The sequence below is a fragment of the Triticum urartu genome, chromosome 7 (genome assembly GCF_003073215.2).
Source record: "Triticum urartu cultivar G1812 chromosome 7, Tu2.1, whole genome shotgun sequence".
NCBI classification, from domain to species: Eukaryota; Viridiplantae; Streptophyta; class Magnoliopsida; order Poales; family Poaceae; genus Triticum; species Triticum urartu.
The window spans coordinates 11,797,271-11,805,187 of NC_053028.1; positions in this window are offsets into that span (position 1 = coordinate 11,797,271).

Below are 7,917 nucleotides of genomic sequence, written 5' to 3' on the forward strand. Positions count from 1 at the left end.
GAATCTCGGGCAAGTAACATATCGATTGACAAAGGGAATTGTATACGGGGTTGCTTGAATCCTCGACATCGTGGTTCATCCGATGAGATCATCGTGGAGTATGTGGGAGCCAACATGGGTATCCAGATCCCGCTGTTGGTTATTGACCGGAGAGTCGTCTCGGTCATGTCTACATATCTCCCGAACCCGTAGGGTCTACACACTTAAGGTTCGGTGACGCTAGGGTTGTAGGGATATGTATATGCAGTAACCTGAATGTTGTTCGGAGTCCCGGATGAGATCCCGGACGTCACGAGGAGTTCCGGAATAGTTCGGAGGTAAAGAATTATATATAGGAAGTGCTGTTTCGGCCATCGGGACAAGTTTCGGGGTCACCGGTATTGTACCGGGACCACCGGAAGGGTCCCGGGGGTCCATCGGGTGGGTCCACCTGCCCCGGGGGCCACATGGGCTGTAAGGGGGTGCGCCTTGGCCTACATGGGCCAAGGGCACCAGCCCCAAGGGGCCCATGCACCTAGGGTTTCCAAAGGGGAAGAGTCCCACAAGTGGAAGGCACCCCTAGGTGCCTTGGGGGGGAGGGAAACCTCCCTTGGCCGCCGCCCCCCTAGGAGATTGGATCTCCTAGGACCGGCGCCCCCCCCCTAGGCCCTCCTATAATAGTGAGGGTAGGAGGACTTTTTCATCCATGCCTTTGGTTGCCTCCTTCTCCCTCTCCAACACCTCCTCCTCCTCCATAGCGCTTGGCGAAGCCCTGACGGAGTACTGCAGCTCCATCACCACCACGCCGTCGTGCTGCTGCTGGAGCCATCTTCCTCAACCTCTCCTTCCCTCTTACTGGATCAAGAAGAAGGAGACGTTACGCTAACCGTACGTGTGTTGAATGCGGAGGTGCCGTCCGTTCGGTGCTAGGATCTCCGGTGATTTGGATCACGTCGTGTTCGACTACCTCATCCCCGTTCTTTGAACGCTTCCGCTCGCGATCTACAAAGGTATGTAGATGCATCCAATCACTCGTTGCTAGATGAACTCATAGATGGATCTTGGTGAAACCGTAGAATTTTTTTTTGTTTTCTGCAACGTTCCCCAATAGTGGTATCAGAGCCAGGTTTATGCGTAGTTCTTCTTGCGCGAGTAGAACATAATTTGTTGTGGGCGTAGATGTTGTCAACTTTCTTGCCGTTACTAGTCTTATCTTGCTTCAACGGTATTGTGGGATGAAGCGGCCCGGACCAACCTTACACGTACGCTTACGTGAGACCGGTTCCACCGACTAACATGCACTAGTTGCATAAGGTGGCTGGCGGGTGTCTGTCTCTCCCACTTTAGTTGGAGCGGATTCGATAAAAAGGGTCCTTATGAAGGGTAAATAGAAGTTGACAAATCACGTTGTGGCTTTCACGTAGGTAAGAAAACGTTCTTGCTAGAACCCTATTTCAGCCACGTAAAACTTGCAACAACAATTAGAGGACGTCTAACTTGTTTTTGCAGCAAGTGCTTTGTGATATGATATGGCCAAAATTGTGATGAATGATGAATGACATATATGTGATGTATGAGATGTTCATGCTATTGTAATAGGAATCACGACTTGCATGTCGATGAGTATGACAACCGGCAGGAGCCATAGGAGTTGTCTTTATTTTTGTATGACCTACGTGCCATTGAGAAACGCCATGTAAATTACTTTACTTTATTGCTAAACGCGTTAGCCATAGTAGTAGAAGTAATAATTGGCGAGCAACTTCATGGAGACACAATGATGGAGATCATGATGATGGAGATCATGGTGTCATGCCGGTGACAAGATGATCATGGAGCCCCAAGATGGAGATCAAAGGAGCTATGTGATATTGGCCATATCATGTCACTATTATTATTTGATTGCATGTGATGTTTATCATGTTTAGCATCTTGTTTACTTAGAACGACGGTAGTAAATAAGATGATCCCTCATAATAATTTTAAGAAAGTGTTCCCCCTAACTGTGCACCGTTGCGACAATACGTTGTTTCGAAGCACCACATGATGATCGGGTGTTAGATTCTAACGTTCACATACAACGGGTGTAAGACAGATTTACACATGCAAACACTTAGGTTGACTTGACGAGCCTAGCATGTGTATAGACATGGCCTCGGAACACAGAAGACCGAAAGGTCGAGCATGAGTCGTATAGAAGATACGATCAACATGAAGATGTTCACCGACGTTGACTAGTCCGTCTCACGTGATGATCGGACACGGCCTAGTTGACTCGGATCATGTTATACTTAGATGACTAGAAGAGGGATGTCTATCTAAGTGGGAGTTCATTGAATAATTTGATTAGATGAACTTAATTATCATGAACTTAGTCTAAAATCTTTACAATATGTCTTGTAGAGCAAATGGCCAACGTAGTCCTCAACTTCAACGCGTTCCTAGAGAAAACCAAGCTGAAAGACGATGGCAGCAACTACACGGACTGGGTCCGGAACCTGAGGATCATCCTCATAGCTGCCAAGAAAGATTATGTCCTACAAGCACCGCTAGGTGATCCACTCGTCCCACAGAACCAAGACGTTATGAACGCTTGGCAGACACGTGCTGATGACTACTCCCTCGTTCAGTGCGGCATGCTTTACAGCTTAGAGCCGGGGCTCCAAAAGCGTTTTGAGAGACATGGAGCATATGAGATGTTCGAAGAGCTGAAAATGGTTTTTCAAGCTCATGCCTGAATCGAGAGATATGAGGTCTCCGACAAGTTCTTCAGCTGTAAGATGGAGGAGAATAGTTCTGTCAGTGAGCACATACTCACTATGTCTGGGTTACATAACTGCTTGACTCAGCTGGGAGTTAATCTCCCGGATGATGCGGTCATTGACAGAATCCTCCAGTCGCTTCCACCAAGCTACAAGAGCTTTGTGATGAACTTCAATATGCAGGGGATGGAAAAGACCATTCCTGAGGTATTTGCAATGCTGAAATCAGCAGAGGTAGAAGTCAAAAAGGAACATCAAGTGTTGATGGTGAATAAAACCACTAAGTTCAAGAAGGGCAAGGGTAAGAAAGCCTTCAAGAAGGACGGCAAGGAAGTTGCCGCGCCTGGCAAGAAAGCTGCCGGGAAGAAGCCAAAGAATGGACCCAAGCTCGAGACTGAGTGCTTTTATTGCAAGGGAAGTGGTCACTGGAAACGGAACTGCCCCAAATACTTAGCGGACAAGAAGGCCGGCAAAACAAAAGGTATATGTGATATACATGTAATTGATGTGTACCTTACCAGTACTCGTAGTAGCTCTTGGGTATTTGATACCGGTGCAGTTGCTCACATTTGTAACTCAAAGCAGGAGCTGCGGAATAAGCGGAGACTGGCAAAGGACGAGGTGACGATGCGCGTCGGGAATGGTTCCAAGGTCAATGTGATCGCCGTCGGCACGCTACCTCTACATTTGCCTTCGGGATTAGTTTTAAACATTAATAATTGTTATTTAGTGCCAGCTTTGAGCATGAACATTGTATCAGGATCTCGTTTAATTCGAGATGGCTACTCATTTAAATCCGAGAATAATGGTTGTTCTATTTATATGAGAGATATGTTTTATGGTCATGCTCCGATGGTGAATGGTTTATTCTTAATGAATCTCGAGCGTGATGCTACACATGTTCATAATGTGAGTACCAAAAGATGTAAGATTGATAATGATAGTCCCACATACTTGTGGCACTGCCGCCTTGGTCATATAGGTGTCAAACGCATGAAGAAGCTCCATGCAGATGGACTTTTAGAGTCTCTTGATTATGAATCATTTGACACGTGCGAACCATGCCTCATGGGTAAAATGACCAAGACTCCGTTCTCAGGAACAATGGAGCGAGCAACCAACTTATTGGAAATCATACATACTGATGTGTGCGGTCCAATGAGTGTTGAGGCTCGCGGTGGCTATCGTTATGTTCTCACCCTCACTGATGACTTGAGTAGATATGGGTATGTCTACTTAATGAAACACAAGTCTGAAACCTTTGAAAAGTTCAAGGAATTTCAGAGTGAAGTTGAGAATCAACGTGACAGGAAAATCAAGTTTCTATGATCAGATCGTGGAGGAGAATACTTGAGTCACGAATTTGGCACACACTTAAGAAAATGTGGAATAGTTTCACAACTCACGCCGCCTGGAACACCTCAGCATAATGGTGTGTCCGAACGTCGTAATCGCACTCTATTAGATATGGTGCGATCTATGATGTCTCTTGCCGATTTACCGCTATCTTTTTGGGGCTATGCTTTAGAGACTGCCGCATTCACTTTAAATAGGGCTCCGTCGAAATCCGTTGAGACGACACCGTTTGAATTATGGTTTGGGAAGAAACCTAAGCTGTCGTTTCTAAAAGTTTGGGGATGCGATGCTTATGTCAAGAAACTTCAACCTGAAAAGCTCGAACCCAAGTCGGAAAAATGCGTCTTCATAGGATACCCTAAAGAAACTATTGGGTATACCTTCTACCTCAGATCCGAAGGCAAGATCTTTGTTGCCAAGAATGGATCCTTTCTAGAGAAAGAGTTTCTCTCGAAAGAAGTAAGTGGGAGGAAAATGGAACTTGATGAAGTATTACCTCTTGAACCGGAAAATGGCGCAACTCAAGAAAATGTTCCTGAGGTGCCTGCACCGACTAGAGAGGAAGTTAATGATGATGATCAAGATACTTCTGATCAAAGCTCCTACTGAAATTCGAAGGTCCATGTATGAAAACGAAGTATGGACTTTGACTGACTTGCCCGTTGAACGGCGAGCCATAGAAAATAAATGGATCTTTAAGAAGAAGACAGACGCGGATGGTAATGTGACCATCTATAAAGCTCGGCTTGTCGCTAAGGGTTATCGACAAGTTCAAGGGGTTGACTACGATGAGACTTTCTCACCGGTAGCGAAGCTAAAGTCCGTCCGAATCATGTTAGCAATTGCCGCTTTCTACGATTATGAGATATGGCAAATGGACGTCAAAACGGCATTCCTTAATGGTTTCCTTAAGGAAGAATTGTATATGATGCAGCCGGAAGGTTTTGTCGATCCTAAGAATGCTGACAAGGTGTGCAAGCTCCAACGCTCGATTTATGGGCTGGTGCAAGCATCTCGGAGTTGGAACATTCGCTTTGATGAGATGATCAAAGCGTTTGGGTTTACGCAGACTTATGGAGAAGCCTGCGTTTACAAGAAAGTGAGTGGGAGCTCTGTAGCATTTCTCATACTATATGTAGATGACATACTTTTGATGGGAAATGATATAGAACTCTTGGACAGCATTAAGGCCTACTTGAATAAGAGTTTTTCAATGACGGACCTTGGAGAAGCTGCTTATATATTAGGCATCAAGATCTACAGAGATAGATCAAGACGCCTCATAGGTCTTTCACAAAGCACATACCTTGATAAGATATTGAAGAAGTTCAATATGGATCAGTCTAAGAAGGGGTTCTTGCCTGTGTTTCAAGGTGTGAAATTGAGCTCGGCTCAATGTCCGACCACGGCAGAAGATATAGAAGAGATGAGTGTCATCTCCTATGCCTCAGCCATAGGTTCTATTATGTATGCCATGCTGTGCACCAGACCTAATGTAAACCTTGCCGTAAGTTTGGTAGGAAGGTACCAAAGTAATCCCGGCAAGGAACACTGGACAGCGGTCAAGAATATCCTGAAGTACCTGAAAAGGACTAAGGAAATGTTTCTCGTTTATGGAGGTGACGAAGAGCTCGTCGTAAAGGGTTACGTCGACGCTAGCTTCGACACAGATCTGGATGACTCAAAGTCACAGACCGGATACGTGTATAGTTTGAATGGTGGGGCAGTAAGCTGGTGTAGTTGCAAGCAGAGCATCGTGGCGGGATCTACATGTGAAGCGGAGTACATGGCAGCCTCGGAGGCAGCGCATGAAGCAATTTGGGTGAAGGAGTTCATCACCGACCTAGGAGTCATACCCAATGCGTCGGGGCCGATCAAGCTCTTCTGTGACAACACTGGAGCTATTGCACTTGCCAAGGAGCCCAGGTTTCACAAGAAGACAAGGCACATCAAGCGTCGCTTCAACTCCATTCGTGAAAATGTTCAAGATGGAGACATAGATATTTGTAAAGTGCATACGGACCTGAATGTAGCAGATCCGTTTACTAAACCTCTCCCTAGACCAAAACATGATCAACACCAGAATTCCATGGGTGTTCGATTCATCACAATGTAACTAGATTATTGACTTAGTGCAAGTGGGAGACTGTTGGAAATATGCCCTAGAGGCAATAATAAAAGCATTATTATTATATTTCCTTGTTCATGATAATTGTCTTTATTCATGCTATAATTGTGTTATCCGGAAATCGTAATACATGTGTGAATAATAGACACCAACATGTCCCTAGTAAGCCTCTAGTTGACTAGCTCGTTGATCAACAGATAGTCATGGTTTCCTGACTATGGACATTGGATGTCATTGATACCGAGATCACATCATTAGGAGAATGATGTGATGGACAAGACCCAATCCTAAACATAGCACAAGATCGTATAGTTCGTTTGCTAGAGTTTTTCCAATGTCAAGCATCCTTTCCTTAGACCATGAGATCGTGTAACTCCCGGATACCGTAGGAGTGCTTTGGGTATACCAAACGTCACAACGTAACTGGGTGACTATAAAGGTAGACTACGGGTATCTCCGAAAGTGTCTGTTGGGTTGACACGGATCAAGACTGGGATTTGTCACTCCGTATGACGGAGAGGTATCACTGGGCCCACTCGGTAATGCATCATCATAATGAGCTCAAAGTGACCAAGTGTCTGGTCACGGGATCATGCATTACGGTACGAGTAAAGTGACTTGCCGGTAACGAGATTGAACGAGGTATTGGGATACCGACGATCGAATCTCGGGCAAGTAACATATCGATTGACAAAGGGAATTGTATACGGGGTTGCTTGAATCCTCGACATCGTGGTTCATCCGATGAGATCATCGTGGAGTATGTGGGAGCCAACATGGGTATCCAGATCCCGCTGTTGGTTATTGACCGGAGAGTCGTCTCGGTCATGTCTACATATCTCCCGAACCCGTAGGGTCTACACACTTAAGGTTCGGTGACGCTAGGGTTGTAGGGATATGTATATGCAGTAACCCGAATGTTGTTCGGAGTCTCGGATGAGATCCCGGACGTCACGAGGAGTTCCGGAATAGTCCGGAGGTAAAGAATTATATATAGGAAGTGTTGTTTCGGCCATCGGGACTAGTTTCGGTGTCACCGGTATTGTACCGGGACCACCGGAAGGGTCCCGGGGGTCCATCGGGTGGGTCCACCTGCCCCGGGGGCCACATGGGCTGTAAGGGGGTGCGCCTTGTCCTACATGGGCCAAGGGCACCAGCCCCAAGGGGCCCATGCGCCTAGGGTTTCCAAAGGGGAAGAGTCCCACAAGTGGAAGGCACCCCTAGGTGCCTTGGGGGGGAGGGAAACCTCCCTTGGCCGCCGCCCCCCCTAGGAGATTGGATCTCCTAGGGCCGGCGCCCCCCCCCCTAGGCCCTCCTATATATAGTGGGGGTAGGAGGACTTTTTCATCCATGCCTTTGGTTGCCTCCTTCTCCCTCTCCAACACCTCCTCCTCCTCCATAGCGCTTGGCGAAGCCCTGACGGAGTACTGCAGCTCCATCACCACCACGCCGTCGTGCTGCTGCTGGAGCCATCTTCCTCAACCTCTCCTTCCCTCTTGCTGGATCAAGAAGAAGGAGACGTTACGCTAACCGTACGTGTGTTGAACGCGGAGGTGCCGTCCGTTCGGTGCTAGGATCTCCGGTGATTTGGATCACGTTGTGTTCGACTACCTCATCCCCGTTCTTTGAACGCTTCCGCTCGCGATCTACAAAGGTATGTAGATGCATCCGATCACTCGTTGCTAGATGAAC